The following is a 15153-nucleotide window of genomic DNA, read 5'->3' on the forward strand; positions in this document are numbered from 1 at the left end:
GTTAGTTACTACCATGTCCCATTTCTAAAATAGTAGCTTTTGTTGGCACGCTTTAGGAAGTAAATATTTACCCAGAGAAATGTAATTTCCTTTTCATTTATTTAGAAACTGCATGAGCTGGTCTCTGCTTTCTAATTTTCTTTTTACTAGTTAGGGTAGTAGAGAGTTTTCTCATTTTCTTCATTTTGATATTAGAATTGCATAGTTGAACTTGTGTATATTTGAAAGGGAAAGACAATATTTTCCTAATGTTAATTAGCAACTTTCTTTCTTACTTGCACTATGTTGTTTTTTTTTTTTTAATTAAAAAAGCCCTGGATATAACATCAATGCTTATTTCCAAAGTTATTTTGAATAACATCTGCTGATGAGAAGCATGCAGAAAACTTTCATGCCGGTAAATGTAATTACTAATAATTTCATCATGATTGCTATGACTACAATTTACTTATTCTTAATTTATTTTTATAATGAACTGCTTCAGTAAAATGACAAATGATTCCATTAGTTAAGAAACTAAAATGTCAATTTACATGTGGTCTTTGGTGACTAATTTGCTGAGTTGAGGTTTTTGTTTTCGTTATGATAATAATATTTGGCTATGCTCTGTGAGCAAAATTTATGAGGTCTTAAATATTAATCTTTCGATTTACTGAAACAAGGTAATTTTCAGCTTTAAAATGTTAGCAGTTTCTCTTTTCAGGGTCTTGATTACCCAAGTTTTAGGCACAAACTTCTGCAACACTGTTACCCAAAAAATAATGTTCACTTTGTTCCCTGGGATCAAAACAATTCTTTTTCACTAATGACTGCAAATATCAGCTCATTTCTAACACAGTTTCCAATGGCAAACATTACTCAGTTGTCAGTAAAAGAAAGGGATTACATCAGCATTCGGGGGGGAAAAAATGTTCTGTTCCTTCTTACTCCACAGTCTATGTTCAATCAGCCTGGAGCTAATGGAAGCCCTCCAGTGCCAAGAAATAAACAAACACAGTTGGGCAAATAGTCCAAAATCAAATCTAGTATATAAGGTGGACAATACATAGTTAGTTCCATTACCGAATCCTCTCTTGGGAGCTGGAGCAGCTTCAGAGCCCTTCTCATTACACACCAGCACCATCTGTAGCCAGCCCGAGCCTGATTTGGGAATGTATAAAGTACACGAAAAAAAATAGACTCAGAATCAGGAGCCAGAGAATCCTATTTCAAGTTTAAATTTTGCTTGTGAAAGATCATTTGGTTTTAGACTCAGCAAACAGTGGGCCTCATCACTCACAATGAGGGACATATGTAGCAAGGATTACTTCAGATCAGGGAGAATGAAGGTAATTGCTACTGTCCACAGGGATATCTCCAGCTCTTGGAGAGCTCCGGAGAGTTGCAGCGTGGGCCCATTAGCTGCAGAGCTTCTATTCCACGTCAAGGAGCAAGCTCCCTTTTCCTGGTGGTGTTTGTTGCAGAAGTGCATTATTTAATTCTGACTTTAAATGGAAAGGAAGCCAATGGCATTGGTATCCCAAAAGTCTGTAGGCATTTTGTGTGTGTACGTGTGTGAATTTAAGAAAGGCTCTGGCTCAAAAATGGGACAAAAAGCTTTTATTTACTGAAAAATAAATCGTGAATAATAATTATTATTATTTTAAAGATTTTATTTATTTATTTGATAGAGAGAGAGAGAGCACAAGCAGGGGGAGTGGCAGGCAGAAGGAGAGGGAGAAGCTCCATCTCAGGACCCCGGGATCATGACCTGAGCTGAAGGCAGATGCTTAACCAACTGAGCCACCCAGGCACCCCAACTGTGACTTGTTATTAGCAGGAGGTGATGATGTCAGTTGTTACTCTTTGAGGGCTAAAATACAGGGACATTATTACCAATCTTGAAATACGTTGCAAGATTATGTGTAGTACTTGGATATTTTCACCCAAGATAAGCCATCTTCCACCTGGCAGGGAGAAGTTGCTTTATCAATGTTTTCTATTGCTGTTTTTATTCTCATTCCACCTCCATTCCCCAACCAACCCCCACCTTTGTCTAGTATCAAAATGTCTCCATAAATCTGATTCTCTTACTTGTTTGAATCACGCTCATACAGAACCACAAATGATGATGATGGTTTCCCGGACTTTTGAATGCCATGGAAAATCTATATGTAAATTTGGAGAGAGAGCACTATATATGAAGTATCTAGGGATTCATAGGCATGGTAGATCATATTCATCTGAAGGTTCAAAGAAGGCACTCAGAACAGTGTTCCTGCCCAAGCAGAGGCTGTACTCCCTGTAATTCGAAACATGAAAGTAGTAACCAGTCCCCCACTTAGGAAAACCCACAATCCTCAAATTGTGTCTCCCCCTCCCCGCTGCCCCACATGTCAGCACACACCACAGGTGGAATCATTCATTATCAGTAAGACCCTTCTCTGGCGCTCACCTGCTCACGGAGGTGTTCCCAAGCTTGCCCAACTTCAGATCCTTTTCACGGTGGCTGCAGGGGCAACCCCCTCCCAGCTTGGTAGGAGTGATGAGGACCTCAGGCTTGACCTGGCAGTGGCTTTGCTCTAGGCAAATATTTTGTGTAGGCAAAGTTGTTGTTGCTAATGATGGTCTCCCTGCGCCATCCTGTGAGATGGACCTCTGGTCTTCTTTAGATCTTGACTTTTTACATTCTTGGCCTTGGCTGAAAAAAGTTGACAATGCTTCAGAACACTGTCCCGTTCACATTTGTTTTTAGCTTCAAATCTTGTTTGGTGCATCTCCTTCACTGTAGATTTCACTACTGACTTTTTTCGTGGTTATTTAGAACCTGAAGTCTCCAGTAAGATAAACATGAAATTCAATCTTAGTTCTATGATTTTCTGGTTGGGGGTTTGTGCAAATGACTTAATTTTTCTAAACCTCTCTTTCCTCAACTAAAAAATAGGTATAGGGGCGCCTGGGTGGCTCAGTTGGTTGAGCATCTGACTCTTGCTCTCAGCGCAGGTCTTGATCTCAGGGTTGTGAGTTCAAGCCCCACATTAAAAAAAAAATGGTATAATAATAGCATTTGCATCATAAGATGACTTTGAGTATTGACTAACTTGATCTCTGTGAAGATCTTTATCAAGTTAGTATTCAATAACTGTTAACTATCATTATTAGTTACTTAATAATAATTTAAAACTGCATTGCAATTTGCCCCTTGCTTAAGATTTTGTTCAGTAGTTTCTGATCCTGGATCATCCCCACTGAGTTCTGATCATTCTCATCATGACACTTAAAATGATGTACTTGAATACTTTATCCACAAAAAGACAATAGCTAACATTTAGCATGTAGGTCCTGCTGCCAAACACTGAGCTAAGTACACTAGAGGCAAATCACATTTAATCCTTACAACAGTTATACAAAGTATGAATTACTATTACTACTATTTTACAAAAGAGGAAACTGAAGCAGTGAAAGTTACGTCCTATGCCCAAGTATACGGGAAGTAAGTGGCAATGCTGGGACTTAAACCTACCTTTGTGTGTGGCAGAGATTGACATAAATGTACCAACACCCATTTCCTCTTCTCCCAGACACACAGACTCTTATTGCCCAGCCTCTTGCAGTAAAGCATCTCCATGTAACTGGGTTTTAGCCAGTGGAATGTGGGTGAAAGTGATGTACACAGTTTCAATGCCTGGCCCCTTAAAACCTCCATTCAAACTCTTCTACCAGCTGGATGTCAGTACCATGTGGTGAAAATGGCAGAGCCTCATCAACCTACATCCTTGATTAACTGCATGGAGCAGAGCACTTCCTGCTTCCCCCTTGCTTTGCCAACTGAGCTGGACCAAACTTGGTTTGTGCTGGAGACATATGCTTTCAAATTACATCTGATGTTACTGGTACTAATACTGGATCCAACTCCAAAGTATTCTGTCTCTGCTGTTATCTTATGCTGGCATAACAACCAGCCGGAAACGTATCACACTTTGTTAAGACACAGAGGAACTCGAAATGTTTCCTAGGTATGTTGCCTCAACTTTGGAATAAAGGTGTCCACACTTTTAATTAATTACTTCATAAGTATTATAAAATGAAGTCCTTAAATTACAGGCTTGTATATATCAAAATTTTCTTATTTTGAATATTTTCCAATTACCCAAAAGTGGTATACAAATGAAATAGTCAGGATATCTTTAATCATAGGAATCAATCCATTAAAATTGTCTTTTTTTTTTAAGATTTTATTTACTTATTTGACAGAGAGGACACAACAAGAGAGGGAACACAAGCAGGTGGAGTGGGAGAGGGAGAAGCAGGCTTCCCGCCGAGCAGGGAGCCCGATGCGGGGCTCGATCCCAGGACCTGGGATCATGACCTGAGCCAAAGGCAGACGCTTAAGGACTGAGCCACCCAGGCGCCCCTAAAATTGTCTTTTAAAAGGCTCTTAAAGATTAGCCACAGTCACCATGATTTTGTACCTCTCTATGTAATTGACACGTTTTTTAACTGAACTAAATCCTAGTATCCTACACAAAGGGTCAATTACATTTTTTAAAAAGTAGTTTTCTGCCAAAATCCTCTGCATAGTAGGACCCATTAAGTAGGAAAATTTCTTAAATATTGCCTTTTCATAACACATTGATCAGCAACAGCGGTCATGACAAGGAACTAATGCTTTTATTCCACAAGTTAATCAGAACTTTTCACAATATATCTTTTAGTTTCCACTCATATGCTATGGAGGGGAAGTAATATAATGTATAGTGAAGATAAAAAGTTCTGAAATCAGACAGTTCTATCTTTATATCTTGTCTCCCGCATTTATAAGCTATGTGACTTTGAGAGATTTATTTAAAATCTTTTGGTTTCATTTTTCTCTTTTGTAAAAGAGGGGCAATGATTACACCTCCTTCAAAGACTGGATATGAGGAGAAAAAGGTCATTAGGAAAAGCATATCGACTGACACATAGTAAGTGCTCAATAAATGCTAGCTTTTAGAAGACTATAATTATTATTAAGTGTAAATTTTTCAGAAATATTTTATCTAAGATAATCTTTACATTATAAATGCTGTGCTGTCCGACATTTCAGATGGAAAAAGTCTGGACTATATTGGTATCCACTATGTCTTAATGAGAAGACATATTATGAATGAAAATGGTGTGTTTCATAGATATTTCCAAGAGATTTGGAGTTTTTATTTCAGATTCCAGGAAGCAGAGATTTAATGGCTAATACTTAAATGACAGGAAAGAAATTTTTCATTTGGGGTCAAAAGCTTTCTCCTTTTGTTAATGTAATGATGTCAAAGGATGGCTGAACCCCATTCCTCTAGCTTAGTCTGATCCCAAACGATGATGAAATAGAATATTCATCAGTTCTCTCTTCTCCTGAGAATTGGAAATAATGAGTCTCTACCTCTATTTGGTGCTTTGTGGAGGAAGGGAAGTTTTGTCTTTTTTTTTCTTTTATGAGTTAGAAAATTTCAGTTTTCAGTCTTCTACCCAATACCTACTTGTCTTGCTCTCAGATGCACTGTCTACTTAATTGCTCCTCCTTCAGCATGACTGGAGGCACCTCTTGAATTCTGCATATATCCAAGCTATAGCCATCGAAAGAGTAGAGTCAGGAGGCTATCAACAAGATTTCTTTGCCAGCTGTGGGCATTTCCTGACCACAAAGACCTCCTCCTCCCGTGTCACTCCACTGCCACATAAAGAAAGTTCCTTAAATAAAGCAGTTCACTATGATTCAGCAGTACTTTTCATTGGGTAATTCTGAACCTCCACTTTAGCCTCTCTGCCCATCCAATTGTTCCCTTACAGGCAACTAAACTCTACATTCCCCCACTGAGCCTCATTCTCTTGCCTTCAAAATGGCCCTGTTTTCTCTCTATTTTTGTTGATGGCATCATCATCTTTTCGTTAGCTCCAAATAGAATCTTTAGTCATCTTTGACTCCTTCCTCCCCTTCAGGTTCTAAAATCAGTCACATCTAATGCTGAAATTTCACTCACATTCAACCTCCTACTCTATCTTCATAGTTTCTATAGTCTGGGCTTTACCCACCTGTCGCAGAGGCTGGCTCATTAGCCCAGTATCTGACCCCTCAGTCTCTACTCACTTTCAACCCCCCTTGCAGCCCCCAATTTAGTCTTTACTCCCTTGGCATAATTCTCTGTCTAAAGCACTGATATCCCCCTGCTGAAAACCCTGGGATAATTTATTAAAATATCAATATATGCTTTGTTCTCACTGTACTTTCCTTTCTGCTAAATTAATCTTTCTAAGCTGTTAGACCTGGGTTTTCTTGAACAGGAGAAATTGCAAGGTAGAAAGCAGGAATTGCTTGCAGAAAACTGCTTTTGCCAACTTTTGCTTCCCACAGTGTGAGCACCTTGAAAGGATTATCCTCTTGGGCATGTTGGAGGAGAGTTCCTTTGAGGAATCAAGGTGTCATGCACAACACCAAACACTAGAGGATTCTTCTCTTGCAAAAGTTTTCTTTTTCTGGTGAATTGAAAAAGAGCTGCTGTAGATGATGCTGGCCATGCAGTCAGTGGTGGGTCTGCTGTCAGAAGGAGCAGGCAGTCGCCACCTCAGGGCAGAATCTCTATCAAAGGTAAGGTTCTCTGGAAACATTTGAGACAGAGCTTTGGTGTGCAAAATGTTTACTAGGGATTAACCCTGTTAAAGAAAGGAAGGCAGAGTAAGCAGGATTGGGTGGTGTGAGCCACTTATTTGTGGGGCAGGCTAGACAAAGCTTTGGTCGACTCAACAATGAGCTCTAGGGTGAAAACTACCCATCAGAGTCATCTTGCAACACAAGCTGCCCTGGGAAGGGCACGAATTGGGTAAGGAGGTTCTTTGTGGCTGAAGCAGACCCTGCAGGAGCTGAGATCGGGAGGTTGCCTGCTGACCACACCCTTCACTGCTGTGCAGCAAGTCCTTCTGTGCAAATGGACTGGGATTAGCATCTCGGTGTCCACCATGATCTCTATAGGACCACGGGGAGCTGGCCTGAGGGAGAACCTTCTCACTCTAAACTTTTGGGAGAAGAGCAACTTTGCTCTAAGACTCTTTCTCACTCTCAAATAAGTGTCAAGCATAAGTAAGGGTAAAGTTCTATTGCTGGGAAAGCAATGCCTCTCCAGTCTCATTGACTTTGAGCATCACAGATAGAAATAGTCAAGTCAAAAAGCACAGGAGCTTAAGTCCAGCCTCAGAGTAGTTGGCAGCTTGGCAAAACTCGCAAACCCATTGACAGCCAAGGGGAGTGCCAACAGAAACCATTCATGTTCCCAGATAAGTATTTCTAAAAATTTTCAAAATTATTAAGGATAGTACATATCTATAAACCTATAAAAAGCAGGCCCCCTAAAGCCAAGAAGTTGGAAGTTAAGTCACAAAGATTTGACTATTCTTTATGGGCAAGTCTGTGCTATTTTGGTTACAGTAGTTACATATTTGCAAGCTTGTCTTCCTTTCTAAATTATGTTTCACAAGACAGAAAATATCACTTATTTTCTCATAAGACATTAAATACACACGCAGGTCAGTGAAATGAAAGGATTTAATTTAGGGTGTTAATTTTTTTAATATTTAGGATATCAAATTTTCATAATTTATTAATATATTTCGATTGCATGCTCTTTTTGCTTTCTATAGAAACAGAGTTGGTTATTTTAAAAGAATCATGTTTTAGTAAACCTATGTATATATTTAAAATATAAGTTATCTAAAATATGAATTTAGAATTTTATGGAATTGCAAACTACCTAAAACAGTCCTCTCCTGAGTGTGTATGTGAAGAGGGGAACTACGGGGATGCTATGTGCTTGTGTAAAGCGTGTGTGAAGAAGAAATACAGTTTATAAACAAGAAGTCTACCTCAGAAACCCACTCTTGAAATAAAAATGTTTAGAAAACCCTTGATCAGATTATAGGAAATAAAGAGATTAGGAAGTTGGAAGTTGAAAACTAATTGTTACTGTATGTCAGGCATTGAGCATACAAATTGATTAAGACAAAGGAGAATGAAATGAGCTCCCAGTCATACATAATAACTGATTTTTGTCTGGTGTTTTCATTTACATTTTCCCATTTGAACAACTAGGTTATGCATTATAATTTTCACTTTACATATGAGGAAACCGATGTCAGATGCCTAGTTTAGAACAGAAATATGATTTTGAATCTATGATAATTGATGCAACATCCTCCCTCCTATATGTCATGGTGACCAGCTCCTGATGCTGAGTTGAAAATATTCTTAAAAAAAGAGAAAATATTCTTAAATTGGTATATATGAAATAATACTCATTCATCTTTTCATTCCACAATTTAATAAGCCCAAGGATCAAGGACACCAAGTGATGGGAATATACAGACAAAATAGACCAGATTCCTGCCCTGAGAAAGGCTATAGTCTGAAGCATAGGACTCTGTGGAGATGGAGCAGTAGAATGTTCTAGGATGTGCTCTTAAGCTAAATCTAGGAAGAAGGATAAGTAAGAAAGCTCCATGAAGATGATCCCAGGAGAGAGCCATCTAGAGTAAAGCAACAAATTGATTTCTCCTCGTGGAGTATGTGATATCAAATCTTCATGTGCATGAAGTTGGAGTAAAAGGTTGAAAAGGTAAGGGAAACCATTCCCCAGAGGACACTGCCTAATCTACTGAAAAATGAATTCTGTGCACGATGAGGGCCAGTGAGTGATTTTAAGCTGAAGAATCAGGATTTTAGAGCCAACATCCTCACTTGTGCAGCAATGAGGAAGCTGCTTGCATTCACAACCGTGGGTAGCACTGAGGAAAATGAAGCCCCAGCAAGGGGGAGAAACTGGAGTCCAAACTAGCAGTGCATGCATGGAGAGGGAGGCTGGGGGCATGGTTTGGGAGCTCTTTAGGAGACAGACTCAACTGGACTTCATGATAGATTTCAAATAAGAAAACTTAGTGAACTGGAAGTGAGATGCCTTTTCTCTGGGATGAAAGGAAAACAAGCAAGGATGGGTTTATTGGTGGGAGATTGTACAAGTCCATGTTGGATTGATTTGTGAGTGAGGAGACTAGATCACCTGCTACAGGGATCACAATGGCCTGGAGAGATGGAGCTTTGGCATAGCCTCTGTGTGAGATGAAGAGCAGCACGTAAAAAAATCTCTATTTGGTATCATGGTCCATCCGAGGGGCCTTGCCATACCCTCGCAGCATTATGCAAGTCCAGGTAACTCTTCTCTACAGGCCCTCACACCTCAGCGCCTGAGCCAAACGTACAAGGCTGTGCAGATCCAACTCTCAGCCGTCAAGGGAGAGATTAGCAGAAGGATGGGAGTTGAAATGTAATTCCAAAACTTCTGAGCTGGGCATGACAAAAAGCATAGAGGATTAGAGCTGAGACTGGAGGCCTTGATGAGACAGAAGATTGGATGTAGAGGGAGTACAGATGAAAAGAACCAGAGAAAGGAATGTCATGTCAAAGGGAGCGTACTGTAATTTACATTGTCTGAATTGGTACAATATCTCTGTGCATGGTGCAGTAGTCTTGTACAGCATTTTATTTTGCAGAATGCGTGTTAGAGGCAGAAAGGACTTTAGAGGCCATTTACTCTTGTCCCCTCTGTTTACATGAGACATAAGTGAGCCTTAGAAACCAGGCAGCGAGCTACTGAAGAGCTGAGGAGCGAAACACTGACTTTGCCAGGTAGTCAGCCTACCCCAAATACAGCTAAAATTTTAACAAAGATTGGTTAAACACTTGCTAAATGCAAGGCACAGTGCTTAGCATTGAGTGATACATCATCCCTATCCTCAAGGAATTTACTAACCAGTGTCTTATTGAGAATTCGCATTATATATTAAATCAAACAATTATTAAAGTGATATTCTAAAAATATTAGGAATCCAAAATCCCTCTAAATTAAGTGAAGTTTGTCACCAAAGTGTTGAAGACTTGCCTCTTTTCTTATGGAATCCCAGTTTTGTATCACTAAATGAAGAGACTGTGGCAGAATTTTTATGTTCTAGGTCCTTGAATTATAGTTTCTATGAATAATTCCTGCTGAAATCAAAATAAATAAACTAGAAAGTTACTTCACATTTTTACTTTCCTGTCTACAATATTAAACTGTGTTCATCGTTTCCTTAATTTTCCCTACTAACTTTCTGGTGAGGCTAGACTTGAAACCGTGTACAAAATTCCTTACTTTTTTTCACAACAATTATTTTTTATGTTCTTCACCTCTGGTGAAATGACCTCTACCAATTGTATCGTTTTACAAGAGGCAATCAGGAGCTTTACCGGAAAAAAACAAATAGTTTATTAAATTAATTTAAAAAGAAATATTTGAACATGAAAATCTGCATAGTATAAATATTTTATATGGGAAATAGCAATAAAAATTAATATTTAGTTCTATTATTCTTATGTACGGGGGGTGGAATCTGCGAACTAATTTGGAAGCCATGGTTCTCCTCCTAGAACACTCCAAATAGCATATGTAGAACGATTTTGCTGTACCATATTTTAAAGCTTGCTTATATTAACTCTGTTTTACTGTTTTTAAACTCTACTCATGATTATGTTTCTCACATATTTTCTTGAATGCTCATATACCACAGAGATAAAACATATAAATAAGTTAATGTAAAATCCTCATAACCACTACAACCACATTGGAAAGAATCCAATATAATACATATTAAAACTTCTCGGTGAAATGTGAGACCGAGATACTTACCAGCTCTTCTTTTTTGTATGCATACTGCAATATTTAAATGGGCCTGGGACGCTCCTGACTACATTGGCTACTCTATGGGAGCAGAACAAGTTTCAGTCTTCAGGAGTAGAAGCCTCCTTCGAGTTTGGCTCTCAGAGCTGTATTTAGAACCATCCAAGAGCTGTCTTTGTGGCCTGAGTAATTTAGTTCGGATTCTCAGGGTGCTTTACTTTCATAAAATAGTCTCCTCTGGGAGGATCATCAGATTGAAGTGATTCTTGAGCCCCTGTCTTCCTTTTAACTTTTATTTTCTGTCACAAACTTTTTGTACAGAACACAGAATGATCAAAAGTAAGATTCTACAACAGATTTCAAAGGTCTTACCATCCTTACCTAAGTGTGTTAATGTGCCATTAATCAGCACTGAGCAAGCCCTGAAAAATGTTTAACTCCTGAAACAACTCCTCAATATGTTTGACTATTTCTTTCTCAGAGAATATATAAAATCTTTGTAACACTGTTTTTGTTTTTTTTTTTTTACCGTCCTTGCTGTTCCCTCAAGAGTGAATTCATGTAATTGATGAAAATAGCATGTGACACCTTGAGACTTGTCTCCTTTCTAATCATAGCCTATTTCCAGCTAAAAGAGTAATTATTTAAGCTACATGTGGGCAGTAGCTTACAGCGGTGGTTTCAAGATGTTGTCACTAAACCAGCAACATCAGCATCACTGGGAATTTGTTTAAAAAGCAAATTCTTGGGCAATACCCATTTGGAAATAAAAAAATCTCAGAGGTGGGGCTCAATGATCTGCATTTTAACAAGTCTTCTAGATAATTCTAATGCAAATTAAAACTGTGTAACTGCTTTAGAACTCACCTTGCCAGAATAGGCACATTTCTTAGGCCAAAAGCTCATTGCTGTACTCGATAAAATGTTGTTGAGGGAAGGAGTAAAGGAAAAAATGAGTCCCAGTCTGGGTAGAGTCTGTGATAAGTCTTAGATTCCCACCCAGCAACGAGTAGAAACAACAAAACTGGTTATTACTAGACAAAGCTCAGGCAAGATATCCCTTTATTACTACCTGTAAGAGTAGTAAGTACTACCATTACTTATTACTACTATTACTACTACTACTTATTACTACATTATCCTGCTATTCTTTTTAATCACTGACTCGCATATGAATTTTACATCCCAGTTTCAGAATGAGTGTATGGAGCTCTAGGTCTCAGGTCCTGGTCACTTCAATAGACCCAAGGTGCTGGTAAGAGATACACGTAATAAAACAGACCCCCTGACATTCTAACCTGCTCACTCTGGGAAGCCAGAAGCTGTTGTCTGACATCGAGGTCCCTGTTCTGTGGAAATGAAAACAAGTATGGGAAATACTGTACCCACAGATCCTGAAATTAGCTCAAACTGCAAAACAAAGCCTGGTATAACTGTTGAAAATCCTTCACAGTGGATAACTGTCCAAGATGTAGTTGAAAAAAAAAAAAGAGTAAAGACAATTTATTTTTAGTTTCTGTGACATTTAAAATGTGTAAAAATTTGTAAAAATTTGTAGGTAATTGCTTGAACGTGCTTCCACTCACGTGTACCATTTCTCCTGGACAAAAAATTCAGGAACAAGGGGAAGAAAGCAATTATGCTAGTGAACCACTCATTCATCGCCCCTTTTGGGGAGACTAAATTGTCCAATTCAAAATCGGGCACAGAAGTCAAATTTATTGAACTTTAACTTGAAGTGTATTGTTAGCGGAATGGCAACAAATAATTATATAGCAAATAATAAGCTAAAGAGGGCGACGGTCTTACTGCTTTTATAAATCCCTTCCATCACTAAAATAACTCTTGGGCTCTCAAAAAAGCAGTGAGGCCAATGTCAAAATTGTTTCTATTTGGCTGCATTTTCCTGATTCTTGTTCATATCTGGGGTCATTTAGAAAATTTTAAAGTAAAAATTATACACACACACACACACACACATATATATATATATATAATATGTTAGAAAAGAATAACTCACTAAAAGTACTGCTTACAAAAAAAAGATATGGGAAAAACCAGTGGGATTTTTATATGGTCAGAACCTTGTTAGTCATGTTTTGGTTTTGGATTTGCACTCTGTGGAGTATTTTATACTTCTCAAATTTCTTCTGTTCACTTGTGACTCTCAAACCTAATAGAAATCCCCTTTTCCCCTTCAAGTAATACTTGTCTGCTTCGAGGGCTGTCAGGGGAATACTTTCTAAAAAATTGTTCAAACCAGCCAGAGCAGTGCACAAATACATACCGAATAAGAACATACTGAAAAGCAGCCATCAAAATAGCCAAAATAATCTAAAAGCTCATTGTAAAAAATATGGGGAACAAAGTAAAAAGAGTGCCTTAAGGGCTTAGTTTCAATTTCTGCAATAATCCACCATTTCAGATAGAGTTAATTCCCTAGACTGTGTACACATGGATAATTTAATTCCATGGATAATCTCTAATATTTGTTTGGGGATAAAATGTCAAACTTTTCCCACTAAACCTTTTCACCTCACCTTTGGACAAGTGGTCAAATGGGGAGATTTGTGGTTGCCTCTCGTTTGCCCGACTCCACACTGCCAAGGGTACTGCAAACGAAGTGTGAAATGGATCGCCCCACCTCACTCCTACCATAACCTGTTTCCTTTTGCCTGGTGTGGGGCAGGGAAATGAACAAGGGAGTAGTGAAATGTAAAAGTCAAAGTATCTTTTTAAAGACATTTAATTAATTTCAAAAAAAAAATACAGGGATGATTACAATATTTTAATGGGATAGATCAGATGAACTCTACATAGAAAAATGGGTATCTGGCTGTTTTGCTTGGGAAGGCAACCTTGGAAAGTGCTTAAGATTTTGAGGCAAAATGCCATGTGTTTAGATTGCAGCCCAGGTACTTGATAGCTGAGTGACCTTTAGAACGTTAGAAAAATCCATGAGTCTTTCTTTTGTCATCTCTGAGATGGGAATAGCAATCATTTTCTCAGAATGTTATAAGGATTAAATAAGGCCGTGCACACGAAAAGCACTTTTAAACCCTAACTGCTGTGTAGTTGTACTTGTTAAGAGAGAACATATAGAGTATGAGAACTCTAATATCGTTTTCATTCACGACCGGGATGTTTCAGGGGCGCTGAACGGCAAAACGTAACTGGCAGCAACAGTCAGTGGAGCGTTCCACGGGGTCCTATGTTTACATCCCCCACTATCATTCAGATGCTCCACATACAGTAGCTGCTCACTACACGTTTGCTAACAACTCGCAAAATCCTTTTCTAACAGACAGACTGAAATCCAGACAGTAAGCAAGAGTCTTCGCGACATATCCTTTTCTCTGGCTGGCTAGAGATGGATCGCTGGACAAGTAAAAGCAACTTCGGTCTCTGAATCGGAAAGACACATGTTTTCTCTGGCCGTCTACAGAGCTGCTTGATATAACAAGGAAAAAGATAAGATTTTATTTTAAGAAATTACAAGTGGTTTCTTTCTCATTTTATGTTTGCATATTCAAAATTAAGGATTATGTTTCAGCTGCAGTCAGCATCCTCAGGGTGAATCTCCTCCAGAGAGAGAGAGAGAGAGAGTTGCTAGACAAAAAATTCAACACCTGGCCTAAATATCGAAGAATCAAGTAATTGCTAGTCCTTGGTGTGTTCCTCAGATTATTTTCTGTCACAGGTGGTAGAATCTCAACTTCAGTGAACTTTGGTTCTCTCTGTCTCCGTCTGTCTACTCCTTTCACATTATCCTTATTCTCTCCTGCTGTCATAGTTCTCTCATCTTGGAGAAGAACCATAGCCAGCTGCAGCCTGGGGCCAATATACCAACAATGGTACCACCGGAACAAAATAGAATGTTGCTTCTTCAAAGCTCCAATTATATATTTCATCCTGGAAAAGTCTCTTGAATGGTTTGACCTCAAGTACCCCTTGGGCCCATCTTGAATCAGGTATATGTGGGGTTGAGGGTGGGGTCTAAGACCAGAAGAGTGGGAAGGAAAAGAATTCTGGGAAGACAGAATGAATAGTCTTAATATTTGGTATAAGGACAAATTATTTTCATTAGTAAAGAATGTTTTAGAAATTCCATTAACTTCTGTAATAATTTGAGTACTTTTTGCTAAACAGCGTAAGTAGAGGAAATGCTTTGAGTTATTACTGAAACATTTATAATATCCTTACAGAGTACTGTAAAGCCTTAGATATTACTTTAGACGAAGGAAAAATCTTAAATATAATTGCCAAATTTGAACAAATTCTCAGCATAACAGTGAAATCAATGTGTGAAGTTGAGGGTTTTATAGCACCGTGACATTTTAGAAGACAAAACTTTCCAGTCCTCCTTCTGAGAAAATTAACTCACTAAAGACTTTTGGCATCATATTCCTCAAACAAAATTTCATATCAGCAGAGCTGGGAAGACATT

This window comes from Leptonychotes weddellii, chromosome 3, assembly GCF_054177405.1.
Source record: "Leptonychotes weddellii isolate Sample4059 chromosome 3, ASM5417740v2, whole genome shotgun sequence".
Lineage (NCBI taxonomy): Eukaryota > Metazoa > Chordata > Mammalia > Carnivora > Phocidae > Leptonychotes > Leptonychotes weddellii.